The sequence below is a fragment of the Solanum lycopersicum genome, chromosome 3 (assembly GCF_036512215.1).
Source record: "Solanum lycopersicum chromosome 3, SLM_r2.1".
NCBI lineage: Eukaryota > Viridiplantae > Streptophyta > Magnoliopsida > Solanales > Solanaceae > Solanum > Solanum lycopersicum.
In genome coordinates this window covers 25,560,689-25,577,615 of record NC_090802.1, presented here as the reverse complement: position 1 = coordinate 25,577,615, position 16,927 = coordinate 25,560,689, and the positions used below count along the sequence as shown (strand labels likewise).

Here is a 16,927-nt window from a genome sequence, read left to right as displayed (position 1 = left end):
ATAAAAATTAATTATTTAATACTAAAAAATATATATATGATAAATAAGGGTTTTTATAAATGATATTAAATTGAATAGTTAAGATATATAGTCTTTTGAAAATACATTAATTAATAATAAACATATGTTCTTAACTAATATTATAAAAATAATTGATTTATATTTTTCAATTTAGAATATTTTACTTATATTAATCATAAAACCTAAAAGTATAGAATTTTTATAAACATCATGAAATGCATGTTTGACAAAAAAATTATATTATAAATATAATGTCATAAATTTTATAAAACATTTGACGGAAAGAAAATCTATCATGTCTAACTTAAAAGAATTGCTTGCAATATAAAATATCTAGTCAATACTCCTAAAACAAATGAAATTTAAAATATAACATAACATACATAAAAATGATTTGAAAGAACAGGAAAACGTAAGTCAATAACTTTATTTAACAATGTATTCTACTTTAATTTAAAAATTAGAATACTCACAAAATTATGCTAATTTTTTTTTTTTTGGAAAATATGAAAAATTGAATAAATCAAAATAATAAAAGTAAAAAAACATTCAAATGAAAAATAAATAAATATAGAAATAAAAGGAAGATTTAAAAATAATTAGTTTGTAGTTACAGCATGTCAATTATCAGCAATTCACAACCAACTCATGTGAATTTTGGGAGAATTGAATTACACCCTATCAACTACATCATATTTGCTGACCAAATAATTACATGGTCAACCAAATAGGACAGAACATGGATCACAAATCATCATCAATTGCCAAGAAAGGCAAGAGGAGAACTGATTTTGAATAAAATGAGTGTTTCTTCCCTCAGAACAATTACCAAAAAGAACTCTTTCTCCGTAGATAGAGACTTGTAGAGAATTTTCACTTTTGATGTTCCTTAAGGAGCTGTTGTAATGAGGTTTATACCTCACTTAGTTATTTTTTTTAGAGCTTACATTGAAATACTACTTTGGTATATAGATTGGGGGATGTCCCACTGTAAGTAGGTATTAAGAGTTTTCCTCCCCTTTTTGTACTTCTTATGGTATCTTTAAAAGTTAAAAATTAACTTTTTTTAAAAAATAGGACAGACAATACACCCAAATGCACAAAATTCAATTATTAGGATGACTGTCCAAACAGGACCTAAGCAGTCATCCATGATTGAAAAATTACCTTGAACGACACTTTTATTTCTTTTAGGACTATAATATCACTCAACAATTCTTATTTTCCTCAAAATATACTTGAGACGATAATTTTTTTCTATCTCCTAATGAAATGATATGTCACTTTACGTCCTTTTTTTTAAAAAAAAAATAGTTGTTTTAACTCTTTTAAACCATCCATGTTTTATTGGTATGTTTAATGAAGGCTCAAGACTAAGTCAGGGATATTATGAGGCAAAAGGAGCGAAAAAGATGAAAAAATTGAAGAAAAGCAAAGTTGGTACTCACCAAAGCCACTCGCGGAGTCACCGAGTGGACTGTCACGACCCGAAGCTACCCCCTAGGAGTGACACGACGTACTTGACCCCGAATAAGTTTCATACAAGTCCTTAGAATATAATCATCATATAATACATAAAATAATGCAAAAAAATTAAAACATTTTCAATAGAAGTCAAACTTCCTTCATATATGATAATAGGAAATTGAACTTGTCTCATTACACCATATAAACATATGAGTACAAAGTTTGGGACTTAGACCTTACATCAATAGAAAAGTCTCAACATAGGTAAATACAATGAAATCTAAGAAATGAAAAATTCCGACCTCGAACTTGAGAATTCACCACAATTTGGAGAAAGCAATCCAAGTCTTCTTCAAAAGGGAGCTAAGTGAACCTCAACAGCCTGCGGCAACACTCATAGTAGATGTAGAATAAAGCTAAGGGATTAGCAAATAAAGTACTAAGTGTGGAAACATGCATAAAAATACTTAAATAAGCTAAAAAGGACATTTTAGTAAAAATAATGCATTTATTAAGTTTGGAGGACATTTACACATATGAAGATATAATGCAAGTCATAACATCATATTTCACATAAAACTTCATAACATAGTAGAATCATCACCTTAGCAACCCTAAAAGAATACTTGTGCGATGTATAGTTGGCATCCGATAACACCAACTATATTAGAATCACCTTAGTAACACATATCATCTTTATACCTCATCCTAATCCATAATCATACATAAAGGATAAACCATGCTCATTATATATACATAAGGAAAGTCATACCTTAACAACAATCCAATCAACATATGTCCATACCTTCATGTCTTACTGTAGCATAAGGCAACAACCCACAATCCCTTTTAAGGACTACTTGTGCAATGTAAAAGTGATGTCACATACCCCACACCTACTAAGTGAACTTATCAAAAAATCACGAGAATAGTTCAAGTCATATTCATTATCTTTTACATAGGGGGAATAGAATTAACCAACATAGACCATGTGAGATATATGGAATCCGGTATCAAATAACCCCACACCGAAATATGGCGTCCTTCTTGTCTATGGTAGAACTAGACATATATAGATATAAGGTGGATCCACTAGCTAAGACCAATACGGGCACATAGTTATGGTATACGGAGATTGCTTCTAGAAACCCATCCTATTGTATTAGCGAAAAAGTTTCCATCTCATACGAGCATATGTAGAAAACCCAGCCTATTGCATTAACGGGAAGGTCTCTACCTCATTTTCCATATCCTATCGGTGCTAAGAATTATTCCCCAATTTATACATAGTTAAAGTGAATTGCAATCATTGATTCAACAAAGTGAGAACTACCTTTCACCCTTAAAATCATCATATAATCATTCAATGCAATTCATACATAATCATGTGTAGTGGTAAGGAAAACTAATGTTTCAACAATACTATAATTTACACATTAGTCACAGGAACTTCACCTTTCAATGGGAACATAAGTTCATACATAAGATACATGATAAGTAAACACCTCCCCCTTTCAAGTGGATCAACAATTCATACATAGGAAGCTTAAACATAGAATGCCTTCAAGGCTATACATCAAGATTAAACCCTTGACAATTACCCTTTAAGGGTCATAAATAATATCTTGCAAACACACTTAGAATTACTACCTTAAGAATGAAATAAACAAGATTAATTAACTAAATTAACATAGAGACAATATAATTCTCCATATTCATATTGCATCAACAAAGTTCCCATATTGTTTAATTTTGGGTTTTTGAGTTTTTTAAATTCTAGAACATTGTGTTTACAATTTTAAGTAGAGATTTGGAGATTGTGAGATTTTTATCTTAAATTTTAGCATTTGAGAATCACAAATCGTTAGTAAATCAGATGAAACACTTCGTTGGTAACAATTTCTTGTTTTTCACTATTCTTGGCTAATACTCCTTTCCTTAGGGGTGTTATTATGTAGTTGAATGTATTAATTAACTAATGGTGGTGTTAATTACTAATTTTTATTGTTGTTTGGAAGTGTGATTAATTAATTTTTCATGTTTTAATTGAGGAATTGTAGTTGCAAATGAAATTCTAGCTTAGTTCTCTATACTTGCTTAAGAAAGAGGTATTAGAATGTAATTATTGATTTATGCTTGTATTGATTGCATTTTTAAGAATCTAGCTTGAGAAAGTGCGTTTGATTGCGTCTTTACAAAATCCAATTTCGTAGAGTGGATTAATTAAGGGATTGAGTTGTTTGGTTGTGTTTTGCTCATTGAGGTTCGAAAACCTAGCCTACCCACTGAAATTCAACACCTTTGAGTTAGAAGTAATCATCCATTACACGAATCATCATTCAACTTATCACACTCCTAAGGTTCAATCTCTAATTGTTTACTTCCCATGTTAGCTATCCTAATTTGTTTACCTAAATCCCCCCATTTGATATTAACTGTTGAAACTTTGTAATTTGCTTTAGGTAGAATGACCCAAGAGACCCTTACACTTAGTTCAAGTTGTAAATTAGACTCATCTACTCATGACATTGTCAAATGAACACTTAAACTTTATGAAACTCAATCTTTTAAACCCCTCTAACCGTTGACTAAGCTTGTGTGGCAACTTGATGTCCAAGTTGGATAAAGTGCGTGAGTTTCACAAATATAAGTAGAGTGAGAATGGATGAATTATGATTTATAAGGACTAAAAATAGAAAATATAAATATAAACAAAAGGAAAAAGATTTGAAAAAATTGAAAAGAAAAAGTCCTTTCTTTCTTCTCCAAGCGCACCATTTCCCGATCATGACTGGTGCAACTTCACTGCTTCGTCGTTACCACCATCTTTTCTTCTGAAATTATTATTGTCGATTATCATATGAAGAAATCATTATTTAGGTTGTCCTTTTAAATTTCTTCTTACTCACCCTTTTCGAAAGCAAAAATGGTATACACAAACACACTACCATCAGAAAACTTAAAGAGGAACAAACATGTCATTAACACATTATTTTATCCGACGTCAATTTTCTAAACCTACAAAAAATTCTTCGCCTTTTTACCGCTATTTCAAATGTATGGTAAGGAAAATTTTAAATTAAGTTATTGTCAAAATATGTTTGACTTATAAATGATATTCATTCTTCCCGTGTAAAATCAATTGCTTGATTGGTTAATTATTTGGATTTTAAAGCCACTATAATTTCAGTTTCTTAATCTGCCATTTTAAATCCATCCAAAATTATGATTTTGTTATTAATTCATAATTTTTTTTAAATCTTTATATCTAGAGGTAAAAAAGAAAGATTTTTTTAAATTTTGGCAAGTTATTCAACTGTAATGAATTTTAAATGGGAAGATGTGACTACAGGTGCAAAGGTGACCGAATTATTACGTTGGTGTAGAAGTTGAGTTCGGAACCTAAATAAATCACAAAGATACAAAAGTGACCGAAAGAAGTCACTTCTTTACTAAGTAATTAAAATAGGCTTAGTGAAAGAAAAAGTTTCAATTTATTGAATATTCTAAACGCTTTTCGTTAGCTCATAACGTGTATATTTTAATATATAACAGAATTATTTCTTACTCTTTATAAAGTGAAACTTTTTGTTACACTTTATAAAGTGGAAGAAAATCTTAGACTTTATAAAGTAGAAGAAAATCTTATACTTTATAAAGTGGAAGAAAAAACTAAGTGTTACAAAGAGGAATATTTTTCATGTTTTGAAGAAGCTTTTTCAGTGTTTTTCAAACAATTATATTGATTTAACATATCATAAAAACAAAAAAAATTATTACATTCCGCATTTTTATTTTTTTTATTCTGAAAAATCCTCCAATCTCTATTTAAGGATGTTTAAACATAGTTGATAGCACCTACAACATAAAATCTTCTATATTTTTTCATTTCAATCTCAAAAAAACAATGTCGTCTACAACAAAAGTTAGAGTTTTGATTTATTGGGATGACGAAATTATACATGATGAAATTACTATTTATTATAATTGTCCTCCCAAACGCAATGCTAAATATTCAATTAATGTGCAATATCATAAATTTATTTCATCAATTTATAAAAGAATGGGTATAAATAGTACTCATTATAATTCGATTTTAGTCGGAAAATACCCTACTTCATTTTTATCACAAGGATAAATAAATTTTGTATAGCGGATTATCTATAATGACAAATCATTGACCCACTTTTTGAGGGTTCCAAATAACTACATAGATCAAATAAAATTAACAATACTTGAAATCTTTGTCAGGAAGGAGCCTAAGACTAGTCAACACGTTCTCCTTTATCGGTCGATGCCCATACTTAATTAGAAAATCATAATAGCGTTCATGGATTTTCAATAACTCAATCTATTGATTTTCCTATCATTACTCATTATCAAAATATTCTTATGGGCCAATATGATATTGATTTGATTGAAACTATCAATGAAAGTGACTGGTAATGCTCAATAATTATACTTCAATTAATTTATTAATGTTTTTCAATTATTTATTAATTTATGTGATTTGTTATTCTTATCATTATATATTTTCTAGTGATTTACGTCAGTAAGATAGGAATATCGATCCAAGTTATGGACTAGATAATTATTTTGATCAGTCCTCACTTTGAAATGACGAAAAATGTTGGGATATCCTCAAATTTTCATGTCTCGCCTACTTTTGATACAGATGATTATCAGCATGTACAACACTTGATTTTTTATTTAAGTAAGTGTCTGATATACCGTGGTTACACGATATTTTAATACTTTTTCCATAAGTTTAGCGTGTTCAAAAGCCTTTTTGTGCTAATTTTTACATAAGTTTCTCTTTGTTTTGCAGGAAATCTGTCTAAAGCTGAATGCGGAGATTTCAAGCGAAGAAATGCAGAAGAGACCACCAACGGAGCTTATGACGGTCCGTCGTGCTTGTGACGGTCCGTAGGCGGCAGCGTAGTGCAGCTGCTGAAGGAAGATGGGGAAGTCTGACTAAGTGTGGAATTACAAAGCTTGTGACGGTCCGTCGTGACTCTGACGATCCGTCCTGCAGGTTCGTCGTGAAGATCAGAGAAGTGATCCCAGTATCCAGATTCCAAGAGTTGAAGTGTTATAGAACGAAGACCCTCGACGGACCGTTGTCCCTATGACGGTCCGTCATACTTGCCGTCGAGGGGAATGAAGAGAGCAACAAAAGAAATTGCACAAGTATGGGACGACGGAGTCCATGACGGTCCGTCGCTAAGTCCGTCGACCCAGCCGCGTTTTGGCAGATTTCCAGCAATTAGAATCCTTGTTTAATTAGGTTTTTGTTTTTTTATAAATAGTTTGAAAAACCTCGTTTTTGAGGTTAGACACGAGATAGATAGACACCAGATAGTTAGACTCCGTATTATTAGACTTTGTGTATTAGTGTTGAATTTTGAGATTCTAGCAATTGATTTTTTAAGATTAATCAAGCAAACTTTGGATTTAATTCTTTCTCATTGAATTAAGTACATAAATTCGTATTTAATATATTTGAATATTGTGTTTATAGCTATGAGTAACTAAACTCTATAACTAGGGTTGTGGGAACCATAGGCAAATAATGAAATTAACCCTAACTAAGATAACAGTTCTAGATTAGTATCTTGAATGTATTAATAATTCTTTCACTTAAAAGTCTTTTTAATGGATGGCCAACGTTAGAACTCGTCTTAATGCTACTTGCCGGACCAAGGAGGTAGATAATAAGAAAAGAATTATTAACATAGATTTAGTGTATACTATCTAATAGGCTAGTATTGATTGGTACGAGGTAATAACTTAGTCAAATATCGAATACGATGCTTAATATGAGGTAAGGATAAGGGTTAGGATAGCAACACACGTAGCCGGACCAAGGTGCGGAGTGAGATTTTCTAGATGCCGGACCAAGGATTTAGAAATACGTAACTTATCACTTTGCATGCAAGATACTAGGAAAGAATTGTTATAGTTAGAATTATCAAGTTATGAACCTGTGGGGAACACATAAACCCTAGTTACTTTGATTAATTGATTATAATCCAACATCTAAAGCTGTTAAGTGTCTCTTTCAACTTCGTTATTTATTTTCACTCATTTAGAAATAGAAACCCCCCTTTATTGTTTTTACTTTCCAAGGAAGTCATTAACCAAACAATAGTAATAATAGGTTGAAGTTAAGTCTAGACTAATTTCCTCGTGGGAACGATCCCAACCTCACTAGTTGAGTTATTTACTTGACACGACCGCTTTACTTCTTATTTGAGAAGTAAGTTTGAGCGTATCAAATTTTGGCGCCGTTGCCGGAGATCGAGCAGTGTTGATGGCGGCGATGATAGCCGGATTCGAGATTGACTTCGCATGGCTTCTCCAGGCAGTCATGCACGAGAGGGCATTCAAGGTCACTACGACCTACCCCTTCCCGTGCATGATCTTTGCCCTTTGCAGGTTCGCAGGTGTGCTGATATGGCACGTAGATCAGCTTAAGACCCCGCAGGGCACTGTAAACGTCGGCCTCATCAGAGACGAGGCCAATGAGTTGGCTCCACGCAGAGGGCCCCGTCCAGAGCTTCCCTCACTTGCTGATGATCTTGCTGATACGGTAGCCCAGGCCCGCACAGCTACACAGGCGTCCACTGACACTACCCTGGTCGAGTCTATCCCAGGTAGTAGCACAACCCCGAGCTCCTCTCGCACAGCCCCTCTACCGGCACTGGTCCCGCTTGCAAGGGTTCAAAAACTAGAGGCACAAATGGCCACTCTTCTGCATCATATCCAGCCGTGGATGCAGAAGTCGATTACTGAGTCCGAAGAGACTCTATAGAGGAAGATGATGCAGTTTACAGAGCGGAAGATCGCTGAGGTTAACCAGTGCCTGGATGCCTTTGAGTTGAGAGTGCTAGCCCGACCAGCCCCACCGATAGATGTGTCGACTCTTCAAGCTGCAGTTGACAGTCTTCGGGCAAACATCGACACGATCTTAGAGGCTAGGGTGCCGGAGTCTGAGGCCCCTTCTGTCGAGCCTGCTAAGGACACCGTGTTGGCGACCAGTTTGCTACTTCTGACATTCCACCACCTCCCCCTCGAGAGAGTGCCAAGAGGCGTAGGGGTCGAGCACAGGACGAGGCACGAGCACGGAAGAAGGAGCGCCGAGATATAGAGGCCGCGAGGAGAGCCTTCCTAGCTGAGGAGGAGGCGCACCGAATGAGAGCATCTGAGTTAGCGGCTGGGGCATCTAGCTCCCGTACTGTGGAGATAGAAGGAGGCACTATTGATGGTGCGGATGTTGCTGAGGACACCACTGAGGGTGTCCAGATTGCAAAGGACGTGGTTTCCGGGGAACCGGACCCACTATCTTGCTGATCGACGGCGCTTTGCGCCACAGGTTTGCTTCACCTACCACTCTTGTATTTAGATTTTTATGCATTGGGGACAATTGCATGCCTTTTTGTTGGGGGTGGGGTAAATGGATAGTGAGTGTTAGGGTGAAATATGAGTAGCCCAATTCACTATCCTATTTTGGGGTTTTCTTTCCTGTGTTCTTTTTCCCCAAAAGACTGATTACTTTTTCTGTTGAACCGGCATGTTTATATCTTTTGTACATAGTTTAAGTCTGAAGCATGATGGCTAAAATGGTATCCTGATAAACTGGAAAATAATGCATGACTAGACATAGTAACTGATAATTGTGTGGCTCTAAGCATGAAATAGAGTTACACCATTGCATTACCCTAAGTCTTTAATTCGAACTAGGTGTCTGATAATCTGGTATAATGATGAGATGTCAAGTGAGTGTGAGGAAATTTGAATAGTCCACTATTGGTACTGAGCTAAAACTTTCCTGGTTAGTCATGCTAAAAGTAAGCTATAATACACAATTAGGAAATGATCATAGGCCCTTATTCAATATATCCCATTTCTAGCCTAAATAAAAGTAATCAAATGAAATTTATCCTTCTTTGATCCAAATAAGCTGAGCTTAAAATTAGACCTTTATTTTTCATCCCAACTGATCTTTCCTGGGAACAATGTTCTGGCCCTGGTCCCTCCTTGGACATGTGCACCTCAGCTTATGCCAAAAGCATAAGTTGAGGGTGGCTAATGCATAAACAACCTTTGTTATGGCCCTGACCCAACTTTGGGTATCGTGTACCTTGACTCATGGCAAAGCCATGAGTTGAGGGTGGCTACTATGAGGAATGCTCTGGAAAGTGGGGTTGAAAGAACAAAGAGAGAGAAAGAACAAAAGTAAAGTGACTCAAGAATTAGATGAAAATAAAAGTAAAGAAAAAGAGAAATACAAGCAAGAAAAGAAGAGCGTCACTTACACAAATGAAGAAAGAAGAGAAAATGGCAAGGTGAAAGAATATGAGAAACTGGGCGAGATAAAATGAGAGACAGTGGAAGGTTTAGCCGATATGTCAAGGAGGGCAAAAAGTCACTAAAGTATACCAAAATATACCTTACCTGACCCCAATCCTATGTTACTAGCTAAAAAAAGTCCTATCGTGATCCTAAGGGTTGTATAGCGAACTTAAGACAGTGAAAATAAGGGCAAGCTTATGGCAAAACGTATGAATGAGTGTGACTTTGTTCTGAGATTGAGTGTTAAAAAGTAATCCTTATACTCAAACTGAAATCATTGTGTGAAAAAGGAGGATTTTGTTTTAAAGTGAGGACACTAGTTGCAATACCAGAATTCTTAGCACCTCGGTGAGAAATTGAAGAGGATAGGTGTTAGTGCTTGGTGAGTCTGTGTCATGTTCTGATCCCACAAAATTCAAGTCTAATAGTGATAGCATGCATAGATTTGATGAGATTAATCAGGATTGATAGCCAAATGATTGCAAAGGATAAAACATGGATACTACTGTACAAAGATTGTGTAGTGAGTCATAGTGCGTCGCTTGAGGACAAACAACGAATTTAAGTTGAGGGTGTTGATATACCGTGGTTTCACGGTATTATTAATACTTTTCCTTAAGTTTAGCGTGTCCAAAAGCCTTTTTGTGCTAATTTTTATATAAGTTTCTCTTTGTTTTGCAGGAAATCTGTCCAAAGCTGAATGCGGAGATTTCGAGCGAAGAAATGCAGAAGAGACCACCTACGGAGCTTATGACGGTCCGTCGTGCTTGTGACGGTCCGTAGGTGGCAGCGTAGTGCAACTGCTGAAGGAAGATGGAGAAGTCTGACTAAGTGTGGAATTACGAAGCTTGTGACGGTCCGTCGTGGCTCTGACGTCCGTCCTGCAGGTTCGTCGTGAAGATCAGAGAAGTGATCCCAGTACCCAGATTCCAAGAGTTGAAGTGTTTTAGAATGAAGACCCTCGACGGACCGTTGTGCCTATGACGGTCCTTCATACTTGCCGTCGAGGGGAATGAAGAGAGCAGCTGAAGAAATTGCAGTATGGGACGACAGAGTCCACGACGGTCCGTCACGAAGTCCGTCGATCCAGCCACGTTTTGGCAGATTTCCAGCAATTAGAATACTTGATTTATTAGGTTTTTGATTTTTATAAATAATTCAAAAAACCTCGTTTTTGAGGTTAGACACGAGATAGATAGACACCAGATAGTTAGACTCCGTATTATTAGACTTTGTGTATTAGTGTTGGATTTTGAGATTCTTGTAATTGATTTTTGGAGATTAATCAAGCAAACTTTGGATTTTATTCTTTTTCATTGAAGTAAGTACATGAATTTGTATTTAATATATTTGAATATTGTGTTTATAGCTATGAGTAACTAAACTCTATAACTAGGGTTGTGGGAACCATAGGCAAATAATGAGATAAACCCTAACTAAGATAACAATTCTAGATTAGTATCTTGCATGTATTAATAATTGTTTCGCTTAAAAGTCTTTTTAATGGATGGCCAACGTTAGAACTCGCCTTAATGTTACTTGCCGGACCAAGGAGGTAGATAATAGGAAAAGAATTATTAACATAGATTTAGTGTATACTATCTAATAGGCTAGTATTGATTGGTACGAGGTAATAACTTAGTCAAATATCGAATACGATGCTTAATATGAGGTAAGGATAAAGGTTAGGATAGCAACACACGTAGCCGGACCAAGGTGCGGAGTGAGATTTTTTAGATGCCGGACCAAGGATTTAGAAATACGTAACTTATCACTTTGTATGCAAGATACTAGGAAAGAATTGTTATAGTTAGAATTATCAAGTTATGAACCTGTGGGGAACACATAAACCGTAGTTACTTTGATTAATTGATTAAAACCCAACATCTAAATCTGTTAAGTGTCTCTTTCAACTTCGTTATTTATTTTCACTCATTTAGAAATAGAAACCCCCCTTTATTGTTTTTACTTTCCAAGGAAGTCATTAACCAAACAATAGTAATAATAGGTTGAAGTTAAGTCTAGACTAATTTCCTCGTGGGAACGATCCCAACCTTACTAGTTGGGTTATTTACATGACACGACCGCTTTACTTCTTATTTGAGAAGTAAGTTTGAGTTTATCAGTGTCGCGCTCCATTTTTTTGTAAAAATATATTTTTTGCACAACCTAAAACTCTTTTGGGATTTTGAGTTTAAGTAGTTGCCACCTAACGAATTAAGTCGCGTTAGGGCACCTCTCTAACCTAACTAAGTCTAGCTAAGGTCAACGAGCTAGAGATCAGGGTAAGGGTTCAAATTATCTCGAGGGGTAGGTGTTAGGCATCGCTCAAGGTCCACAAATGTGGGTCCCGACCGTATCTCATGCAATCTTTGTGGGGTTATTAGTAGAAATCAAGGTCACTTCATTATTATTTATTAATATACTTTGTAAGTGATGACATAATATTAAGCAATTAATTTTTTTTAAAGTTAATTTAAACATGCAAGGCTAGGTTATAGAAATAAATAAACAATTAAGCTCATTTTATTTATTTCATATACGAGACTATGTGATAAATAAATCGAACAAATAGCTCATGTTATTATTTTAATTAATATTTAAACATGCGAGACTAAGTGATAACAATAAAAGATATACTAAGAGATTAATAAAGAGATAAGCGAAATGATTGAAAAAAGAGACAAATAAATAAGAAAACAAAAATATTTTTATCTAATATACCCCCAAATAAGTATAATTAACAAATAAAGGGATAAAGGGAAGGGAGACTTTAAGAGACTTTCTGGATCAGCACTCGACTTTTCTTTTATTTTCTGATAGGTTGCCGTATAGGGACAAACAAAACCAAAGTTTGTCTTTCAAGCCTGAGTCGATGTCATCATCTCCGTAGGGCCAACTACCCTGCCCAACCACCGCATACATAACTTACCTAAAAGGTGCCTAATCGTCCCAACTTAATGTCAAACAGGCTTTTGACTCTTAATGGGATGAGTTTAGTTAAAATGGAATATAAAGCCCTCCTAGACACCAAGTCAAACAAACAAGGCAAACAAGACGGTCATTTTAGCAATACAAGTCTCAATTTAGCCTCTAAAATCAATTAGACATGCTTGCAAACAACACATAATGGTGAAGATTCTCATGCTAAGACCGTGAGCATACAAAGTGATAATAACAAAGCAAAGATTAATGTAGATTTGAGTGTTGAACTAAAATTAGAGTGAGCGATTATTAGTGACATAAAAGATTTTATTTTATTTTCAAGTGGCAACAGATGTGATCACACGTGCACATACATTTTTAAAATCAGTAGAAAGATATAATAATTAGTGCAAAGACATAACTTAGGGCAACAATTTTTTTTTATTTAGGCAAAAATTTATTTTGAGAACAACAATTTATTTCATATTAATGCTGAAAATTATTCTAAGTAAATGACTAGCTTATTTTAATGCAAATTTTTTTAAGAACATTGACAGATTTACAGATTAGTTATTAATGTTAAAAAATATATTTTTAGGAAGTAAATAATTACTATGCAGAAAGAGAATTCAATGCATAAATCTTTCTTAGACTGTTATTTTTTATTAGATGCAGAAAATAATTAGTAGCCATTTTAGATGAAAAGATGGGTTAATTATGATGCAGAAATATTGATTATTTTACAGATTTAAAGATAAAAACATGCAGAAAAAAATAAAGGTAAAATTTATATATTTTTACAATGAGCAGAAAAATATTCGTGAATATTTTTATTTTAAGCATGCAAAAAAATTTATTAAAATACGCCTGAAAACAGGATTTCTAGCTGTTCAAAATATTTACAGATTCTATAAGCATAAGTTTTATTGAATTGAATAATTTTGCAAAATAAAAGATGCATGCAAATTATTTAACATTTTAGCTAATTGAGAAGAGATTTATAGTTATCATTAAAATGCAAATTAGATTAATTATAACTTAAGATTATTTGTTAGACAAGATCAACCAACTAATTAAACACAATGATTTATTTAATTCTTTTATTTATTTTATCGCTAGATCTAAATCACTTTCTCAAAACAGATGACAAACCTATATTCATGCTTGCTAACACAAATAAATTTGCAAATAATTTCCCTCGCCTTACATGATTCCCCAAATTCATTTCATATATATCACGATAAGCTATGAGTTAGCAACTCCATCACTCTGACAGAACTAATCAATGGCAACATGTTAAACAATCATCAATGAATATTAACAAGTTTTAAAGGAAAAAAATCATCAGATCAATAACATTAAGAAAAAGGGCATGAATGTTGAACAAAAAATTTCCACATAGATAGTTTTTTTCCTAACAATAAACATGTAATATAACCTCCAACTTGGAAAAGAAAGTAGACAGTGATGGAGAAAAAAAATAACTTAGACTTACCTTGGATGGATTTGAACAGATCGATCTCTTAACAAACACGAAATTTTAAAGTTCGAACAAAGCCTCACTGGACCACGCTGCTTCTTCGTCGAAAAATGTGGGGGAGAGTGGTCTTTTGGTTGTCGTTAACGCCGGTCGCTGCTGTGTCTCGCAGGCTGCCTGGCGGTTTCCTCATCAGCTTCTCGCCTACTGTTGTCCCTGCTAGAAAAGAGAAAAGAACGAGGGATATGGGAGAGGGGGAGGAAAGAAGGTCGTCAGAAAGAGAGAGGGGAAGTGAGGAGGGGGGAAAGAGAAAGGGATCGAGGGAAGAGGAAAAGAGGGTCGAAAAGGACAGGAGAAGAGGGAGGGAAAGAGGGAGAAACAATGGCTACCAACATCTGCTGGATCACGCCGGTAAGAGTGGGGGAGAGAGAGGGTCGTCGGTCGGAGATGGGGAGGAGAACGGAAAAGATAGAGGCGGATTGTGGTGGCGTTTTGCCAGAAAAAGGAAACGAGGGGACAAAGAGATTAAGGGGGAGGTGGCGGCTGCTAGGGAGAGGGAAGAAGAACATGAGTCAAATTTAGGTTTTGATTTTTTAGTGTTTTGAAATCAGGAAGAAAAATAAATTTAATTACAACCGTTGATTTAATAAGAGATAAAATGCTAGGATTCGATCTAGGATTTATTTATTTAAACGGATGAATGAGATTAAAAGATGATATTTAAAAATCAGATTTGGTTGGATATGGAATGGATAGAATTGGAATGAAAGAGGGGCTATGATTGAAATAAAATTTGATTGGAGTGGCTAGAATTGAAAGAAAATAGAATAGGCTAGAATTTAAATAATTTTAAGGAAAGTGTAGGAATCACTATTTGATAGAAATACTACATACATTAAAATATTTTTATATAATTAAAAATCATTTAAATTTTAAAACATTTGAAATTCATTAATTTAAAATATTTTAATAATATTTACGATAATTTTATAAAGGAAAACATACTAAAATATATAATTTTCAAGCAAAATCGACTAAAAATTCTAATTTTAAATAAATTTTAAAATACGTATTTAATCGAATACTATTCCTAAAAATGATTAAAGGTCGATCAAAATTGGGTGCTAACAGTAAGTTAATTGCATGAGACAAATATCTATATTTATATATATAGGGAAAATATCACACAAGATGAGCCCATTGATCTTGTGAATATCGATGATCTTGACCTTCCTAGTTACGGCTCGCCTTCAGCTAGTGATAGTTATGATTTGCCTAATGCTGAGGAATCAGGAGATAATGTTCAATTTGAGGCATCATCCAGTGATGATTTTTTGATGCCCAATCAATCGCCTAGACCAATGTCCATGAGTCTGTTTCGTATTCATGAAATTTCTTACCTTGATCATCTCCTGGATGGTCCAAATATCTTTGGCAATACGCATGATGAATATACATCACAATGTACGTGGAATGAATCAGAAGATTTCATGAATGATGCTACTTATATTGAAAAAGACATGTTATTATATTCAAAGAAATAGTTGCAAAGAGTAGTTAAACTTACACATTTGAAGATAGCGAGGGAGTACTTTGTTATCAAATCAACAAAGAAATGATGGCGACTTGTTTGCAGGCGTGTAGAGAAAGGATGTCGATTTAGGCTGACTTCTTTTAATAATAAACATACTAACATGTGAAAAGCTGGAAGATATATTAAAGAACATACATGTGATATGCGTATGTGTCGCGGAGAACTTTTCAACTTGGACGTTGAGATGATTGTTAACATCTTCTGTGTTGATATCTGATAGACATTACAGAACACTCTTATCCATGTATAATTCTCCGAATTGGCAAGCCTCATTTGGGTTCCATCGTTTTTGTTTAAGAGATTTAAAGGTCATTTTTTTTAAAAAAAAAATATCACTTTGAACAACCTTTTATGGGAAGCTGCAAATCAATGTCAGGAGAAAAAGTTTTTGGACATGGAGATGATCAAGGGGATTAATGCGGAAGTGTATGTGAAGTTAATGAATAACGATCTTGACAAATGGACATTGCACATGGATGAAGGTAGGAGATGGGGCATGCTGGGAAAAAATACTTCCAAGTCATTGAATGGTCTTCTTAAGTTAGTTACTGCAATATTAAGACTCACTTACAATCAGATTGTGAATTGATTTGTCACAAGATCAAAATTTGTCAATCAGCTAGTACAACAAAAACAACAATGGATACCTAAACAATTCAAGATTTTTGAGGATAATCTAAAAAATTCACAACGTTATACATTTATCAAATATCACCAACAAAGGGAAAATATATTTGAGGTCAGACAAATATGCATTATGACCGTGATGGTAATAAAAACATTGTAAATGCATCACAAGAAAAATGTTAATGTGGTAAATGACAATCATACAACATTATGTGTTCTCATGCAATAAAGGAATTTGACCAAATTTGGTATCAAGAATGGGAGCATATGGCACTAGAATTCAGCATATATAGCTATAAAAAAAGACTACTCTGGACAATTCAATCCACTCGGCGGTGAAAAGTATTGGCCTGATAGTCCATTTCTTATGATATCAAATAAAAAATATTTTATGAAAAGTGAGCATAAATAAAGCCACATGTATATAAAATGAATTGGATGTTCCCTCAAGTACACTCACT

The 16,927-nt window shown here is 34.2% G+C and overlaps 1 long non-coding RNA gene across 1 annotated transcript; it reads right to left on the bottom strand.

The window, feature by feature from the left end:
* Positions 1–1,622: 1,622 nt before the first annotated feature.
* LOC138347202 (uncharacterized) lies at positions 1,623–14,838 on the bottom strand. Its single transcript, XR_011219932.1, has 3 exons — positions 14,635–14,838; positions 14,264–14,464; positions 1,623–1,870 (listed from the first exon to the last, which is right to left on the bottom strand). It is a non-coding gene; the product is annotated as an uncharacterized lncRNA (long non-coding RNA).
* Between the last annotated feature and the right edge of the window lie 2,089 nt (positions 14,839–16,927).